General features: G+C 39.7%; 1 protein-coding gene and 1 pseudogene across 8 annotated transcripts in view; one reads left to right on the plus strand and one right to left on the minus strand.

The window, feature by feature from the left end:
* Positions 1–20,053, plus strand: part of ERC1 (ELKS/RAB6-interacting/CAST family member 1) — a 479,183-nt gene that overhangs the window by 43,645 nt on the left and 415,485 nt on the right. The window lies entirely within an intron of this gene.
* LOC142451257 (MOB-like protein phocein pseudogene) lies at positions 1,276–2,244 on the minus strand (annotated as a pseudogene).

Genomic DNA, 20,053 nt, shown 5'->3' on the forward strand with positions numbered 1-20,053 from the left:
ATCTATGCATCCATCTATGCAGACATCTATGCATCCATCCATCCATCCATCCATCCATCCATCCATCCATCCATCCATCCATCCATCCATCCATCTATGCATCCATCCATCCATCCATCTGTGCATCCATCCATCCATCCATCCATCCATCCATCCATCCATCCATCCATCCATCCATCCATCCATCTATGCATCCATCTATGCATCCATCCATCCATCCATCCATCCATCCATCCATCCATCCATCCATCCATCCATCCATCGTGTCAAGCACATTTGTACCTATGTTGCCATCATCACTTTCAAAACATTTTCTTTCTATTTGAGGCCTTGATATCAGCTCCTCATTTTTTCCCTCCCTCCCACTACCCTCCCTCATCATGAACCCTTGATACTTTATAAATTATTATTGTTTTCATATCTTACACCAACTGCTGTATCTCTTCACCCACTTTTCTGTTGTTTGTCACCCTGGGGGTGGTGGTGTTATATGTCGATCATCGTGATCGGTTTCCCCTTTCTACCCCCACCTTCCCCCTACCCTCGTGGTATCACTACTCTCATTGGTCCTGAGGGGATTATCTGTCCTAGATTCCCTGTGTTGTGACCTCTTATCTGTACCTGCCAGATTTGTCAGGTAGAATTGGGATCATGATAGTGAGCGGGTGTTGGGTGGGGGGAAGCATTAAAGAATTGGAGGGAAGTTGTATGTTTCGTTAGTGTTTTATTTTATCCTTGCTGACTCTTCCCTTCCTTGTGATCCTTCTACAGATGGGTTTAGGGTTTCCATGCAGCCTTGATTCGCATCAGTATGATATTTTGTTCTTGGTCTGTTGATGCCTGATACCTGATCCCATTGACACCTCATGATCACATAGGCTGGTGTGCTTCTTCCATGTAGGCTTTGTTGCTTTTCAGCTAGATAGCTGCTTGTTTACCTTCAAGCCTTTTAAGACCTCAGATGCTATATCTTTTGATAGCCCGACACCATCAGCTTTCTTTGCCACATGTGAAGCTTTCTTATATCTGAGTGTTAAGTGCTTTTGTGCAGCTCAAATAACTATTACGCATGTTCTACATGGATTTTTTTGTATGTGCAATTTCAGGCTAATTTATTTAATCCTTTTATTGGGGGCTCTAACAGCTCTTTTCACAATGTATACATACATCTATTGTGTCAAGCACATTGTACATATGTTTCCATCATCATTTTCAAAACATTTGCTTTCTACTTGAGCCTATGGTATCAGCTCATTTTTTTTACCAAACTGTAAATTCTTTTATTAACAGGCATTATAAACAGGTAACACTAATCTTATTTAAAAACCATGAGTGCCACACCAGTGAATGAATATACAGCTCATGAATAACTTAAAAAGTATTTCCCATTTTAAAAGGCAACACACAGCATACAAAAACCTGTACTAAACAAAGAAGCTATAATATGGGTACATGATTGATGTGTCAAATTATATACAGTACATAATTAATGCTAATTATGTGTCCAGTACATTTTGCATGACTTCCTTCATGCTTCACTTTCCCCAGAAACTGAGTTCTGAACTTCCTCTTCTAAAATTGGTACAATCAGGTTATCCTTGGACATCAAATTATATTTCATCACAAATTTAGTAAACCAGTGACACAAAAATGTTTCATTTTCATATTCATCAAATATCTGCCGGTGATGAAAATAAGCATGCGAAAATATTCTATAAATCCTATGGCATACTGATCCTAGTTTTGCTACCGAAGATTCCTTTATGCTAACCCTGCTAGGAAAATATTTATTGCTATTCAGAAGGCAGGCAGCACCATCAAGTGTGTGCCTAGTGTAGTCTATAGCAGGACACTCTTTTGGAGTTTTGTGAGCTGCACAAAGAAAAATCCACTGCTCAGTTGCTGTCATCTGAGTACATGTATCTGGATGGCACTCACTCTGAAGTTTGACAGCAAGTCCATTTAGCTCAAGGCAGAACTGCCTTAAATGTTCATACTTCCATACACCTTCATCTTGGCCTTCAGGTGGTTCAAGAATTTTGTCAATATTGGAGCAATCTGCCCTTATGTTTTGTTGAATATACTGCTGAACAGCCAATGTACTGTCCATCTCATCACAGGATTCATCAGGCCAATTATAGAAATCCTGAGCCTTGGTGCCCGGTCTGTTTCTCCTCAGCACTGCTGTCCCCTCTGCCATGACCATAGTGCCAGAGTCTGTGTGGCTGGAGTCGGTACCCGGATGTAAGGCTCAGCTCATTTTTTTAACCTTGATTTTTTAAAAAGGTTTTTCTCCATAGTGGGAAAAAAAAGAGTTGTATTTTTTTTAAACGTTTTATTAGGGGCTCATACAACTCTTATCACAATCCATACATATACATACATCAATTGTATAAAGCACATCTGTGCATTCTTTGCCCTAATCATTTTCTTTTCTTTTCTTTTTTTTCCTTTTCTTTTAAGAGTTGTATTTTTATTTCCTGCTTCATCTAGCATAGGATACAGACTCCATGGGTGGTTGAGGAATTTGCTGCTTACTGAAAGATTGAACATTCAAGTCCACTCAGAAGTGCCTTGAATGAAAGACCTTGGGGTCTACTTCTAAAAGATAAGCGAGTGCAAGGCCTGTGGAACAGTGTTCTGCCCTAACATCTATGGGCTGCCAGGAGTCAGGACCAACTTATTGGGAGCCAGCGGTTTAAGCATAGATAGGATGAAACTTCAGTAACAGTATTTTGTGGACTGTCACCATCTATTACATAATATATTTTACCTTCAAGCAGGGCCAGTTAACCGCCATGTTTTTCTTCATGCTATTGGATTATATGATGAGGAAGGAGCCTTTATCCTAAATGGAGAAGATATTTCTTTCTTTCTTTTTTTTTTTTTGAGAAGATATTTCTTACGGTTAAATTTCTTTGTTATTTTTTATTGAGTTTTTCTTCCATGTTCTGGGAAAGCTCAGTAGAGATAAACATGTGTAATTCAAGTATTTTCAAAGTGAAAAATAGAAGTAAAGGTACTTTCTGCTTGGTATACCTGTGTTGGTAAAGAGTTTGGGCAGGTATTGCTATTTATTATTCCTTAGTACACGAGCATAATTTCTGTGGGTTGTTTGGGGTGGTACAAACAATTAATTACTTGACTACCAACCAAAAGATTTGTGGTTCAAACCCATCCAGAGGTGTTTCAGAAGACCGGCCTGGTAACAGATCTGCGTACAAATGCTCACAGCCTTGAAAGCTATGCAGCAGTTCTGCTTTGCACCCATGAGTTGGAGGGGACTCTGCAGCAACCAGCAACAGCATCATATTTGTTGTTGGCCTGAGATAATGGTATTAAAATGAAAACAAAGTTGCCATGTTAGTTATTCATACACACTGAAGTACAGTATGCCAAAAAACATTTTAACACCATTGAGTTTTATTAACCTGGACTTCTTACATCATATATTTTACTTCAAAGAAAAATGCTTTTAGGAAAAATGAAAACTAGTGTGTAAGGTTTAAAGTTCATTGAGAAATTGGGAGACTACTGTATATATTTGTGTATAAGCCAAGTTTTTCAGCATTTTTTAATTTAAAAAATTTAAAAAATATTTTTAAATCATTTTATTGGGGGCTCTTGCAACTCTTACCACAATCTATACGTCCATCCATTGTGTCAAGCACATTTGTACATTTGTTGCCATCCTCATTCTCAAAACATTTGCTTTCTACTTGAGCCCTTGGTATTAGCTCCTCATTTCCCACCTACATTTCTGCCCCCCTCCCTCATGAACCTTGATATTTTATAAATTATTATTATTTTGTCATGTTTTACAGTGTCTGATGTCTCCCTTTACCCACTTTTCTGTGGTTCGTCCCCCAAGGAGGGGGTTATATGTAGATACTTGTGATCAATTCCCCCTGTCTCCTCCACTTTCCTCTACCCTCCCGGTGTCACCACTCTCACCACTGGCCCTGAGGGGTTCATCCGTCTTGGATTCCCTGAGTTTCCAGTTCCAGTCTGTACCAGTGTACATCCTCTGGTCTAGACGGATTTATAAGGTAGAATTGGGATCATGATAGTGGTGGGGAGGAAGCATTTAAGAACCAGAGGGAAGTTGTGTGTTTCATTGTTGCTACGCTGCACCCTGACTGGCTCATCTCCTCCCCGCTACCCTTTTCTAAGGGGATGTCCAGTTGCCTACAGGTGGGCTTTGGATCCCCACTTTGCACCCCCCCTCATTCACAATGATAGGATTTTTTGTTCTTTGATGCCTGATACCTCATCCCTTTGACACCTCATGATCACACAGGCTGGTGTCAGCACATTTCTAATGCAATTTTTGTGGTAAGATTCAGTGCCTTGGTTGATATTTGGATCGGCTTATACTCGAGCATATATGGTATATTAAGAAAAACCATTTTCTTTTCTCATGGATTAGTTAAGCTGGATAATTAGTAACTTTTTCTTGCCACGTGGCCGTGCATCATGGGTATTAGGGACGTAGAGTCGGTGCCACGTGTTAGGAGAGAAGCATCTTGACAGTGCTGCTTTCACGAGGGCTTCCAGCCGTCCCTGTTTTATCCTTTTATGGGGGTACCTTTCTTAATTCACAGTGGTACGATGTACACGGCATTGTCATGGGACGAAGCAGGTAAAAGAAAATCTACTTCAATTGTAGCAGAAGGGTTTCTGGCTTTTTCTTGGTATTTCTGATGATAGGTACTTACTCTCAAGGCACAGTGGCACACATTTTGAAACCACCGGTCATTCCTTTGGAGAAAGACGAGACTTTCTATTCCTCTGAAGCATTTCTTTGAGTCCTCCAAAGCCACAGGGTTCTGCCCTGACACAATGAGTCTGAATTGACTTTCCCGGTAGCACTGAGTGAATTTGAGAGTGAATGGGGACAGAGGCTATCTCTGGCATTTAGGGTGGAAAGGGTCAAGGATTGTTAGCTATTCCTTAATGCTTAGGATAGCCCTGCAGAGTGAAATATTCTCCTTCATTCCATATGAATTTTAGGTGTTTCGTGAGACACTGTGTTAGTCTGAGGAGGCTGGAGAAACAAATTTATGGACATTCATATGTGTATAAGAAAGAACTTTGTAGAAAAAAGCAATTGTATATTGAGAAACATCTCAGCCCAGTCCAGATCAAGTCCATAAGTCCAAGTTCAAAATTAGCTCATAAGTCCAGTACTAATTCATAAATTCCTCTTTAGACCAACGTAGCACATGCAGTCGTGCCAAATGCAGAAAGAAAGATCACAGGCCACTGGGTGGAAAGTCTTGTGGATCCAGTGGCAGTAGAAGCATCTCAATGCTGGTGTGCGTCTTCATGTGGCTTCTCCAGCCTCATTTCTCTGGCTCCATTAGCGTACCATATTTGGCTTTTCAGCAGAAAGATGAAGCAGAGAGTGTTGGTCTGCCCTTCAGTGAACTATTTTTATATCCATCAGGTCTCCAAATGAGGTCATCACGCTGCACCCTAATTGATAGATTAGACTCCACCTTTTGCAAGCTGACATATAACTGCCACACATAAGTGAAAAATCTGCACTTAGATTTTAATTTCTTAAATGTGCACTTTTTTTAATAGGCCATTTTATTGGGGACTCTTGCAATTCTTATAACAATCCATACATCAATTGTATCAGCCATATTTGTACATATGTTGCTATCATTATTTTCTAAACATTACTTTCTATTGAACCCTTGGTATCAGCTCCCCCACCTTGTGACCCCTTGATAAATTATAAATTATTATTTTCATATCTTACACCAACCACTGTCTCCCTTCCCTCAAGGTTTCTGTGTGTGTGTGTTTGGTTGTGTGTCGATCATTGCGATCAGTTCCCCTTTCCTTCTCTCCACTCCTGGTATTGCTACTTCTAATTTTGTTCCTGGATTCTGTGTGTCATGAGCTCTTCTCTCTTATCTGTACCTATGCACACAGACTTTTAAAGACTTTTAAAAACTGTTTTGCTGAGTTTTTTAGCAGTAGTACTACTGTGTAATACGGAAGATTGTACTTGGTTTTGTTTGGAGCTATACCTAGAATTTCCCAATATGGAAAATCACTTGAACACAGCTTCGCATTGATTGGTAATATAGCCACTTACTCTGCCTGCATTTATAGGTATGTATGTTTCTTGGTGTAGCTGTGTACCAGCATTTACTATTGATAATGTTATTAGTTATAAATAATTTCTTCAGTATAGTAAAGGATATGTTACACAGTTTATTTTACTCACATTTTTATTTGTTATAAAAAAACGGGAAGGGTGTTGAGGAACTTGGGAATCATGGTGCAATCAATGGCTAGGACACTTTAATTTCAAATCTGGATACCTGCATCTCATTTGATCTCGCCTCTGCCAGTTATAACTAGGTGTGTGTGAAAAAGGCTTTGAAGCCACTTCTGACTTCCTCTGGCTACACAAGGGAGAAGGAGCTTCTAACTCCACACACTTGCCATAAGGCAGAGACCAGGCATCCCCTCACCCTCCTTCCTTCCTTACCTATTCTGACACCATCCCTCCCTCCCATGACACTTGACTTTTCTATTTGATTTAACAAGCCATTGCCATGGCTACACAGAGTTCACAGACAATACTCAAAATCATGGGGGATTATTAGGGATGTTAACAGGTCACCACGTGTCAGGATCAATAAACAGTAAGAACACAGGCATTGGTCCATAACACATCGCTTGTCAGCCAGCAGTTGTCTTTGGTCCTCCGCGTTTCTGTTACATGGTCTTTCGGCCTCTGCCTCTGTAGGCCAGGAAGCCTGCCCACTGCTCTGCCTCACAGTCTCCTAGTCTCTGCATGGCTCCTCTGCTCTGTTTCATGGTCACCTTGCCTCAGCCTCTGGTCTCAGTGTGGCATGGCCTCTGCTGCCTCCACCATTTAATGCAGAGCTATCCCATGTGCTCCACTGGTGTTTCCTCTTCCTTGATTGTCCCAGGAATTCTCCTTTTTTGCTTCTGAGAGCTTTTTAAAAGCCAGGGGATTGACAACTAAACTGACCAATCCCTCTATTAGTGTTTCACATGCCTTATTTACATCTCATCATTTGGAGATTAGAAACATGGATAGAAGAGTTATAGTTGGGGCAGGAGGAGGGGCATTGGTATTAGGGAGCAATCAGTAGAGTTGATTAAGATGATGTATATACATCTCTTTTTAGAAGCGGTTTAACTATGGAAATGTATCATGTGAATATTATATCAAGAGAACTACTTGATATAAACTACTGGGAAAAAAAGAAAACAGACCAATTATCATTGGTGAAGGAGGCATTGCTTAGGAGTTCATTTTAATGGTAGTGGAACAACTTGGAGAGAGGGGCCTTATCAATAAGGTTTCACAACACAAAGTATAATCAATGGCACTGAATCATACATATTGAAGTTGTTGAATTGGTGAATGTTTTGTGTATATTTTTTGCCATAATTGAAAGAAAATGACATGAATAGCAATGAGTGCGAGGGGCAGGGGAAATGTTCTAAAATTGATTGTGGTAAAGAATGTACAAATCTTTGGTATGGTTGAGCTATTGAATTGTATGCTATGTGGATGAAGTCCAATAAAACTGTTTTAAAATAAAGAGCTATAGTAGGAAATTTTACTCCATCACTGCCTTTAATGATGGGCATGTTTTTAGTTTTCTTAATGGTTAAACTTAGAGGCTTGGCTCAAGTGGCCCCTAGAGATTCTCCTTGCTTCTAAAATTATTTGATTTTGCCTATGTCATTTATCCTAATGGAATTCTCCTAGATCCTTTTAATCTTGATTGTTGTGCCCAAATACTGATTCATATAATCAAATTTGGTACTTCTGGGAATGAGAATTAAATGACTATTGAAATTCTTTTCAAGACAGGCAGCATAAATTCAGCGCTTATGTATAGATGAACTTTCAAGTGAGTTTTATGAGTTATCAAATGGAAATAACACTCATGGTTATTGTGATAGTTAAATGAATTAAAGTATTTATATATATATAAATTATGGGAAAGACTACCAAATATAATGTCTTCAATTAATGTTTGTTACTTTCTAATTCAGTCTTAACTGAATTAGAATTAAAACTCAAAGGTTTCATAAATACAAATAATATGCTAATAACATTTCTGAAATATTCTAAAAATGAGCCTTTTATGAAATGGACCTTATAATCTGCAACCAGATAGCAACTAGTAGCATGAGATGTGTAAAGATTTTCCAGAGAGTGGGTCACAAATAGGCTTTATTCACTACTAGTTCAGCCTTAGTATTCCTGAAGGAGTTACCAGGAACTTTGAGAAATTAGCTCTCAGTACTTTCAGTTACAGTCATTTCCATTATTTAACATTTTTTTATTTCCACAATGACTCATCCATGACTTATAGAGTGCATTCTCAAAGGAATGTAATACAGCTGGAAATAAGTTTTTTTTTTAATTGCCCTATTTTCTTTCTGTGGTCAGGGGGATCCTGCCTGGCTACTTAGGTCCAGAACTCTTCACAAATAATTTTCGGTATGTGCTTTTGTCTGAGGAAAACCTCTACAAGGCAGTAGAGATGTTTAAAGAATGAGCAGCATAGATGCTTACATTCATTTATTCCATTTACCTTAAACGGTTAATTTATATACTCTGCTGTCGGTGTTCTTTTTCCCTTTTTCATTAGCTGATCCCATATCTAGTAAGCTATGTCACTGACCAGGTGTGTTCCCATCATTTTATTCCTGTTATTCTTTTGGTGTTTGCTAATGTAGCACATGAAATCGGCAATGGGAATTCAGACAATTACATAGCTAGGAATCGGTGAGTTTTTATGACTGGGAGGAGCTACACCAAAGAGGAGGGTGAGAATGATTGCACAATGCAGAGAATGTACCGTATATACTTGAGTACAAGCCGACCAGAATGTCAGCTGAGGCACCAAATTTTACCACAAAAACTATATTTAAAATGTTCTGACCAAGGGAGTGAGGGACGATGCTGGGAGAGTGGAGGGTGAGTGGGTTGGAAAGGGGGAACTGATTACAAGGATCCACATGAGACCTCCTCCCTGGGAGAGGGACAGCAGAGAAGGGGGGAAGGGAGACTCCGGATAGGGCAAGATATGACAAAATAACGATGTATAAATTACCAAGGGCACATGAGGGATGGGGGAGCGGGGAGGGAGGGAAAAAAAAAGCGGACCTGATGCAAGGGGCTTAAGTGGAGAGCAAATGCTTTGAGAATGATTGGGGCAGGGAATGTATGGATGTGCTTTATACAATTGATGTATGTATATGTATGGATTGTGATAAGAGTTGTATGAGCCCCTAATAAAATGTAAAAAAAGAAAAGAGGAGAAAAAAAATGATTAGGGCAAAGACTGTACAGATGTGCTTTATACAATTGATGTATGTATATGTATGAACTGTGATAAGAGTTGTATGAGCCCCAATAAATTGTTAAAAAAAATGTATGAACTCAGCTTATACCCGAGTATATACGGTAATCTGTGTCACTAAGTGATAATCTGGATGTTGAATCAACGTATGTTTTGTTGTGTATATCCTCAACAACTGAAAACATGGAATTAAGAAAAACAACACGTAACACTACAGGTGATGTTCCCTTCATCTGAGTGGACTTCTTGGAAAAATTGAGAAGACAAAGGAATTTTTCTATCAAATTTTTGAAGCTCCATGTAGATCACCTGCTTTTGTGCCCTTAAAATGCTCTGGAAGTTTTGTTCATGAAAGTGATGTATATAAAAAAAAAGCAAGTGATGTCTAACAGTGAGACTGTTGGTGGATACATCTATAATAGGGCACTGAATATAGAGACAGCAAAAGTGCTAATAATAACACACTAGAGACTTTCATGTACATTCTTGCTAATCCTCACAACAGCCCTGGAGGTAAGTGGTATGCCCTCATTTATAGGGGAGGAAACCAAAGAACAAGAGAGTCACCTGTTCAGGGGTCACATCTGACAGGTGACAGACCCAGAATATGAATTTAGGACTGTTTGGATTATATCACGAGATGCCATGGCATTATCAAATAAGAACAACTCGGAGATGTAGGTACTGTGTTTTAAAGATTTATTGAGAATTTAACATGTATTCAGTTAATTATTAAATATAAAAGACAACATTATGATCCCTTGTGTTTTACCTGGAGGGAATATAAAAATAGTGCCCTCATGGGGTGCAAAGTCTTCAGGGAAGAAGGAAACAAGGAATTAAGAATTAGTAGTCATACTGGACTCACTGCCATTGAGTCGATGCCGACTCAGCAGCCCTGTGGGACAGAGTAGAACTGCCTGCCTCCATGAGTTTCCAAGACTGTCATTCTTTACGGGAGTAGAAAGTCCCACATTTCTTCCAAGGAGCAGCCGGTGGTTTCAAACCTCGGCCCTTGCAAATCACAGCCCAGTGCCTAATCACTGCATCACCAGAACTCCTATAATCAAGGAAAATGTCGGGAAAGAGTTGTGGGTGATCATTTGAGCAGTTAGTAAAGGGGTAAATTAATTAATCAGTCTGTATCAGTGGGTGTAAATGACACGTGGGGATGTTTGATTAGACAGAAAACTTTAGGCTCATCAATCCTAGACTTGGATTTTACACACAAGATGAAATAACAAACCAGCAAACAACAGGCAGTGACAATGAACATATAGAAAGCTTGCATGGGATTGCCCTGGGTGGTCCAAACACTTAAGCACTTGACAACTAGTTAAAAGACTGGCCCTTTGAACCCATTGAGAGTTGTCTTGAATGACAGGCCTAGGGATCGAATTCTGTAGAGCATGAATTGGAATCTCGTTGGCACCTAACAACAACAGCATGGGTTTGTCAAAGACAATAAAACAAGATAATGACCATTTACTATTACTGTCATTTCAAAAAGGAAGGATATTATAACATCAAAGAAGTTGGCGTTGCATAATCTTAGACTAAATGATCTTCTGAAGCAAACACTGAGCATAGTCTAACTTTGTAGGTACAGTTTTATTGGTAGAAATCTAGTCATGGACTTTTGTCTAAGAAGTATCAGGATACTGAACAGCACCACTGTCCTCACTGCCATCGAGTCGATGCCAAGGAGACTCGGCAAGGCTGCAGGCCAAATCCAGCGGACAGGAGTGTACTTAGAATGGCTGTTAGATTTGTAAGTGGTTGGGGCGGGGAATCAAAAGAAGAATAATGTTTGTGACATGCAATTATGTGAAATTAAAATTTCAGTGTACACAAAGTTTTATTGACCATAGCCTTGCTTAAAAAAAGCAAAAAGCTTATTAACTCCTAACTGGGTCTACGACTGCTTTCACAGAGACCATATGTCCTCCTAAACCTGAAATATTTACTATCTGGCCTGTTGTACAGTTTGCTAACACTTGGCTTAGAAAAAAGAATATGTAGCAACAGTTAACACTCGTGGTTTTGTTTTTTAACATGACGAAGAATCAGGCCCCGTTTTAGGTGCTCTCTATGTATTCTTAGTAATGGTAAGAACATGATGAGATTTATATACTGTTTTCATACTGGTGAGGAAACCAAGGCTCAGAAAGATTAGGTCACGTTTCCAAGAGCATGCCATGCACACGGTGACTGAGGTTGGATTCAGGCCCTGAGAGCCTCCCCAGTCACAGCCTGTGCACGCTCTCCTTGTTGTTAGCTGATGTGAAGTCAGCCCCCAACTCACTGCAAACCCATGCCCAGCGGACACTGGGCACACCCCTCACATTTGTAACTTTTCCTGAAAGTAGAGGGTATAATTAATCTTGTGCTATGAATACTCAAAATCTCAGCATCGAGTAATTGAAAAAGAAAACCTAACACCAAACCCGTGACCACTGAGCCGATCCCAACTCCTGGTGGCCCATTCTAAGGTCACCAGTAATAGATTGTATTTTAAAACTGCTTTCTTACATTCTAGTGACTGTCTAAAACGATGATTTAACTAAATAAAGGGGCAGGGACTACACTTTTTTTCTGAACTAGACCTCAAGTCTTGAGATTTGAACTAACATCCAGGTAATTTTGTGATCTGACTTCAGAAACCTGTTATATGTGAGACGGGTTTGATTTGGCATAGGGTTATAGAGATGTTAGTACGCTTAAGACTCCTGTTCCAAATCTACTTACCTACCCCATACTTCACCTGATTAAAGCACAATCCCGACAGCTGGTACCAGGATGGTCTTTTGGGTTGTTTTGGTTTCTTTTGCCAAGGGTTGCTGAGGAGGTGTTAGAGGGCTGAGGAGGTGTTAGAGGGCTGAGGAGGTGTTAGAGGTTGATTTTGAAATTGCTCATTTTTACTTTTGCATTTATGATACTTCTTTGTTTGTTCATTTTGAAAATTTCAGTACATGTCATGGACTAGACATACAGTACAGAGACACCTTGCAGTGCTTTTCATCACAGAAGAGGTTAAATTAGTGTTCACGTTGATTTGTTTCAGTGTGTGTGTCTCACAGGGTGGTGGGGGTGCTTTGTTTGCTGTTCTGTTGCTTTTCCTAACTGAGATTAAGTGACCGTGTTGGTAGAATTACCGTGCTGGTTGCTTTTCTTTTTCTTATTCATTCCACTTATAATCCAACACTAATTACTTTGAAAACTGTTGCTTATTATAAGGATTATCTGGAGTTAAAACCTAAAACATGAATGTGTTAATAGTCCTTGCTAGCTACTGTCACTTCTTTTTCTTGTGACAGATGGCATTCCCTCCTGGTTGTAACTCAGTGCTGCTTTTTCCCTCCAAGAATGAATACCATGTGTTCCCGTTTTGGCTGTGGCTATATTTTGCCCACTCACTGGCTTCTGAGGAACTTGAAATTGGCTGTACTTGCTGCTGGCACTTATGGCAGGAAGTGGGTCCAACTGTGACTCGCTATGCCAAATGTTCATTTATTAGAAAAATTATAGCTTCCTTAGATTAAACCTTATTTCTTTGTTGCATCAAGAGGAAAGCTGAATTTTATTAACTTTTTAAAATGTGTTTTTACTTGATGATATACAGTAATTTTTTTGGGTGGCATATTTATTTCAAATGTTTTAAATCTGACTTTAACATGCTCTAAGATGTATATTAGATTTCAGTCTATATACGATTGAATAGATCTAACTGCACTGAATATATTTGTGAAAGGGATTTGTATCACAGTTTCCAGAAACAATTATAATTGTGATATGTGGTTTTGGACTTTGAGTTTATATTTGGTACATGTGAAAAACAGTATTTCTCAATTTTAGCTTTCTTGTTCACAATTTCACCTGTCCTTTGAAATAAATGGCATTATTTTAGACTTTGAACAAAACTATAAGTCTAAATTTGAGCTTGGTTAGTTCTGTGAAAACACTATATACATTTGAGGGGACTTCAAAATATTTGTGGAAAAGTAGAATTAATAATAAAGGAATTTATCTTTTAATTCTATTTTCCATGAACTTCTTGAAGCCCCCTCATAGTTGGAAGTGTAAGGTGTTTGACTTTAAAATAAATGCTTGCCAGTTCAGAGTAGATAAACTTAATGGTTCTTTATTTTTGGCAGAGAATATTTTAATTAAAATAAAGTTAAGCAATTATTTGCATATTAACTCATCAGTGTTGGGATTTAGAATTTCTATCTTTGGCATCAGATTCTTCTATATTTGGCTGAGGTCACCTATTTCAGGAATGCTGAAAGTGTTGCTCACTAAAAAACAAATCCCTAAATTCATCCTTACTATCGTTGTACCTAGATCATTGGCTCTCAGTTTTGGTTTATGGTGGTTCACCAGAGATACTCGTTTCAAAAATGGCTAGGCTTTCCTCCCTCTCTCCTCAGAGAGCCTGATTTTATTGAGTCTGGACTGCGGTTCTTAAGTGTAGGACCATTCGAAAATGAAATAAATTTGCTGTCATTGAGTCGATTCTAACGGCTAGAGACCTATAGGACAGGGTAGAACTGCCTTGTGGGTTTCTAAGACTGACTCTTTTTAAAAAATCATTTATTGGGGCCTCGTACAACTTTTATCACAATCCATGCATCCATCCATTGTGTCAAGCACATTTGTACATCATCATTCTCAAAACATTTGCTTTCTGCTTGAGTCCTTGGTATCAGCTCATTTCTCCCCCCTCCATCCACGCACTCCCCTCCCTCATGAACCCTTGTTAATTTATAAATTATTATTATTTTGTCATATCTTACACTGTTCGGCATCTCCCTTTACCTTCTTTTCTGTTGTCCATCCCCCAGGGAGGAGGTTATATGTTGATCCTTGTAATCAGTTCCCCCTTTACACCCCACCCTCCCTGAGACTGTGACTCTTTATGGAGGTAAAAAGTCTTTTTCTCTCATGGAGCAGCTGGTGGTTTTGAACTGTTGACCTTTCAGTTAACAACCCAGTGCATAACTACTATGCCACCAAGACTCATTGATGAGAACCATTAGCTACCACACCCATGAAACCTATTTGCCAGCCTGTCTGTTGAAGTGGTGGTGGATGAGGGACTTTCAAAAGTTTGTGGGAAAGAATTCTTTATCTTTTCACTCTGTTTTTTTTTCTATAAAAATTTGAAGCCAGCCCCCTTGGAGATGGACATTTAACAGCACTTTACAACTTGAATAAATCGAAGATGCTTTGTAACGGGAATTTGAGAGTAGAAGTAGAAACTTGGGTGATGAGGTTATGCTAACATAGGTGATATAATTATTTCCAAGGATAGCTAGGAAGAGGAATAAACAGCAGGAGTTTGTCATATTTGTATCATAATATGGAAGCTATAGAGCTGTTAAGAACGATGAGGGAGATGACAAAGAAAGCCTATCTCTGCTACTGAGAAAAGTTAAAGCATCGGAAACCCACACGATCAGCTCTACCCCCTGCCCAATAAAGTTGTTATGAGTCAGCATTGACTTAATGCTGCGAGTTGGAGTATAAACGGGATTCAGAGACAAGCCCTGGTGGGATTCAGAGACAAGCCCTGGTGGGATTCAGAGACAAGCCCTGGCTTCTGGGAAATTTGCCTTCTCCAAGTATTCTTGTTAGCTGCCATTGAGTCAATTCCAACTCATGGTGTTCCCCTGGATAACAGAACCTGTCAGGCACTGGCAGGCAGAGTCTAACCATCTCATGGAGGCTCTCCCTGCCCTGGTTGCCTCTCGCTTCGCCAGGCATGAAGTCCTCTGGCAGCAGTTGATCCCTCCTGAAGACTTGCCTAAAGCAGCTGAGTCAGTCAGTGTTGTGTGCGCCTTAAGGTTTTCCCAGGCTAACTTTTGGAAATAGATGGCTAGGCCTTTCTTCTGAAATTGTCTTAGTCTGGAATCTGCTGAAACCTTTTCACCGGGGTGACCCTCCTGATATCTGCAGTCCCAGTGACATCTTAGCAACATGCAAGCCACCCCACACAACAAACGCCAGGCTGAGTACTAGTCTGAGAGACTAGAGGCAGTAAAACGGGTTGACTGGGAAGGCTCCTTTTTACACCCAGACCTGCCTTGTATCAAATGGATCAAATTCCTTTGATTAGCTTCAGTGAGTAAATATCAGCTGACATTAAAACATCAGATTTCTTGACCCCCCTCCCCAGAATTTCTGGTTGACCAAGAGTTTGTATTTTTTTTTGTTTTGTCCTTTAAAAAAATGAGGTGGAAATATATGTATAACACACATTTGCCAATTAAACAGTTTTTACACACAATCATCCTGTGACATTGATTATGTTGATCACGGTGTACAACCATTACTGTTCTCCTGTTCCCAGTTACTTCACATAAAATTATTAAGGGAAACCCAGGGCCCGGGAGCAGTTCTCACCCTCCCTTCAACCCCCAGCGCCTTTTTTCATTGTAGCTACTGGTAAGCATCGATCTCCCTACCTTTATTTAATTGATGTGAGTGGGATCACACAGTATTTGTTCTTTTGTGACTAGCTCATTTCACTGAGCATACTGTTTTCAAGTGATCTCAGCGTATCAGGACTGTATCTTTTTCTTTCACTGAAAAAAATGTTTCATGGAGTTTTTGGTTACAGTTATAAAGCAAGTTAGTTCCCATTTGACAGTTCCTGAACCAATTGCTCGGTGACATTAGTTATGTTGTCTGTCAATGTTTTCTTTAATTTTATTCTGTTTAGTTTCCTTTCCAGTATTCTGGGTTTCCCTGCCCCCTTATCAGCTCATCTTTGCATTTGAGTAATTGTTGACCTTTTGGCCTTACATTGCTGATTTGTAAATGGGGCATCAATCTTAGAGGTAATAACCATTTGTTTTACGGTATCTTGATTTGGCTAAAAGGTGATCTCAGAGGATGGCTTGGTTTGAGGAGAACCAAGTTCATGGCAGTGGGGATATGGTACAGGAGTGCTGGTGGCACTGTGGGTTAAGTGGGTTGCTAACAGCAACTCATGGGGAATCTGCATAGACCAGAGTCAAACCTTCAAATGAAACAAGGGCATGCTACATGATTTAAAATCAGAAAAGGCATGTATCAGGGTGTATCCTTCCACCTTACTTATTCAGTCTGTAAGTGGAGCAAATAAAGTGAGAAGCTGGACGAGACGAAGAAGAATGCAGCATCAGGATTGGAGTAAGGCTCATTAACAACTTGCCAAGTGCAGATGACACAGCCTGCTTACAGAAATCTAAGAGGACACACTAGGTGAGGATCAAAGCCTACTGCTTTCATTTTGCATACACCTCAATATGGGGAAAGTCAAAATCCTGACAATAGACACTTCAGGATAAACGGAGAGGAGATTAAAGTTACCGAGGATTTAATTTTACTTGGATCCACAGTAAATGCTCATGGAAGCAGCAGTCAAGAAACCAGACCAGGTATTACTTGGAAACATCTGCACAAGACCATTTGTGTGTGTTTTTAAAGGGCATTGGGTATTTTAATGTTACAATTTCCATGTTAAGTTTTTGAATGAAAAATAATTTTATTGGAGCTCTTACAGCTCTTATAACAATCCATACATTAAAATTAGTGTTATTTTCATGTCTTACAGTCCGCTGTTTCACTCATGTTTCTGTTGGTTCTCCTTCCCCCATGGGGGTTATATATTGATCACTGCAATCAGTTCCCACTTTCTCCCCTCACCTTTCCCCTTGCCCTCAAGGTATCACTATTCCCATTACTGTTCCTCAGGGGTTTATCTGTCCTGGATTCCATGTGTTGAGGACTCTTACCTATACCAATGTACATGCTCCCATCTACCTGATTTGTAAGGTAGAACTGGGTCATGATAGTGGTTGGGATGTGTGTATGTAAGCATCAAAGAACTAGAAGAAAGTTATGTTTCATCGGTGCTATACTACACCCTGAATGACTTGTTCCTTCCTTGTGACCCTTCTGTGAGGGCATGTCCAATTGTCTACAGATAGGCCTTGGGTCTCCACTCCAACCCTTCTCATTTGCATTGATATCAATGATTGTTTGTTTTGATGCCTGATACCTGATCCCGTCAACACCTCGTGATCCCACAGGCTGGTGTGCTTCTTCCATGTGGACTTTGATGCTTCCCTGCTAGATGGCTGCTGCTTCAAGCCTTTGAGACCCCAGATGCTATATCATCTAATAGCTGGACACCGTCAGCTTCCTTCACTACCTTTGCTTATGTGCCCATTTTGTCTTCAGCGATTGTGTCAGGAAGGTGAGCATTACAGAATGCCAGGTTATTAGAACAAAGAGTTCTTGTATTGATGGGGGGCTTAAAGTAGAGGCCCAATGTCTGTCTGCTACATTAATAAACATATAATTATATGTGCATAAACCTATATCCCTGTCATTATATATTAATATATTCACATGTATCATACCTATTTCCTTTTACTTTCCTCATGTCATATTATCATGTCCGACCTTCATTCAGCTCTCCATAATTTCTCTCAACTACACTACACTTGATCAAATCCCACCAAATATTCTATACCTCCTTGTCATCGATTTTAGATGTCTTACTCCCTTGTCCCTGAGTTTGTTGGCTCCCCTCTCCCTTTCCCCCACCTCCTTCTCTCCCATATCCCCCCAGAACCGTCGGTCCTGTTGTTTTCTCCTTGGGATTGTTTATCCTGCTTATCTTATATAGATAGATATAGGGGAGGGGGCGGAAAGAGAAGGCCAAAAGAAAAAAAAATTTAAAGTCTACAAATAGTTTCATGCCAGTCTGAAGATCTCCTTAAAGTGTTAAAGAGTTAGTGTGAGGACTGATCCAAGTCGTGCTTGATCCAAGCCATGGTATGTTCAATTGCCTTTATAGGGGGGTGGGGGTGGGGGCTGGGTAATGTATACAGACCGGAGAAGAATTGACGAATTTGAATGTTAGTGTTGGCGACAAATATTGAAACAACCATGAGTTTCCAGAAGAACAAACAAATCTTTTCTGAAAGGCTTACGTCCAGAGTGCTCCTTGGAAGCTAGCAGCAAGGTACTTTGGACATGTTGCCAGGAGGGATTAGTACTTGGGGGAAGTACATTTTGCTTGGTAGACAGTCAGCCCAAAAGATGAAGGCCTTCAGTGGGTTAGATTGGCACAGTGGCTGTAACAACTGTCTCAGCCATAATAACTTTGAAGATAGTGCAGATGAGGCAGTGTTTGGTTTTGGTACATAAAGGGTCACTCTGAATTGATGTCAACTGGATGGCACTTAATAACATTTAGAATGGTAAGATCTTTTATCTAGTAGGTGATCCTCAAATTTAAGGATCAGAGTCACCCATAGACTTACTAAAACAGATTGCTGACCCCACTCCCAGAGTGCTTCTGTAACCCTGGGCTCCTGAAAGTGCAGTAGTTAATGGTTATCTACTAATTGATCTGCTTGAAACCACCAGTTCAAAATTGGAAGTACAGATTATAGCCTTGAAAAGCTTATGGGAAAGTTGTAGTCTGCCCTGTAGGGTTGCTATGATTTGGAAGCAACTTGACACACAATGACATCACCCTGGTACGGGCCCCAATATTTTGTACATCTAGCAAGGTGAGGCTGATGGCCCAGGACCACACTAGAGAGAACACTAGTCAACCAAAATAGAAACTTAAAAAATCAGATTTAGATTTATTATCTGTACATATATCTTAGCCTGGGTTCCCTAGAGAAGTCAAATCAATGAAGCTATATATTCACAGAGTGGTTTTATCAAGAAAATGTCTCTTACAGGAGTAGAGGCAGGCAAGTTCCAAATCCATGGGCCAGATGTCAGGCTTGAGGGTTCTCCTGACTGGCATAGTTGCAGAGCCTGGTGAATCCAGGATTGGCAGGTGAGATAACACATTCTGAATGCAGAGGCAAATGAATTCAAATCACTTGGTCAGGCTTCTGGATGCAGAGGCCAGTGACTCCAAAGTTAGCAGGTATGTAGCAGGCTGCTGACAACACCCAGGATTGGCAGGCATAATATAGCAGGCTACTGGCTCAAGTTCAAAGGTCCAGTGATCAGCAAAACCAAGCAAATTTTCCACAGTGTTCCAGTTATACTGGAAGTAGGCCATACCTTCAAGGCGATCTCTTCATGGTGGATGACTGACTGGTCTTAACTGTTAAACCACTGAGCATCCTGGCGCAGCCTAATTGACACAAACTCTTTTTTTTTTTTTTTGACACAAACTCTTAACTATCAGGAAATGTATGTAGAAACGTTTAAAAGTGATAGACTACATATAAACCCACGTTTCTATTATCCTGAATTAGCAAATATTAATGCTGTGCAGAGGAAATAATAATTATGAATTAATGTTTCCTTTTTGATGACAATAGGGGATCGCATTTTTATCATACTTTATGAGGAGGAAAAGACACATTTGTCTAGTTTTCTGGACTTGAGATCAGCACTCTAGACTAAATTGGTATAATTTTGAATATGTTTTTAAGGCAACAGTGTAAAATAAGAAAAGAAAAAAGCAATAAAATGCTATGTTTGAGAAAAACATTAAAACCGACTATATATGCCTATTAATTGTCAGATCTAATCACCTGGTTTTTAATTTTTGAATAATTTACTTTATTTGAATAGATCACAAAAGAAATAACCTGACTTCATTTAACTAGAACCTGATTGGAGGAATATGCTATTGTATATTATGA

Source organism: Tenrec ecaudatus, chromosome 6 (assembly GCF_050624435.1).
Source record: "Tenrec ecaudatus isolate mTenEca1 chromosome 6, mTenEca1.hap1, whole genome shotgun sequence".
Lineage (NCBI taxonomy): Eukaryota > Metazoa > Chordata > Mammalia > Afrosoricida > Tenrecidae > Tenrec > Tenrec ecaudatus.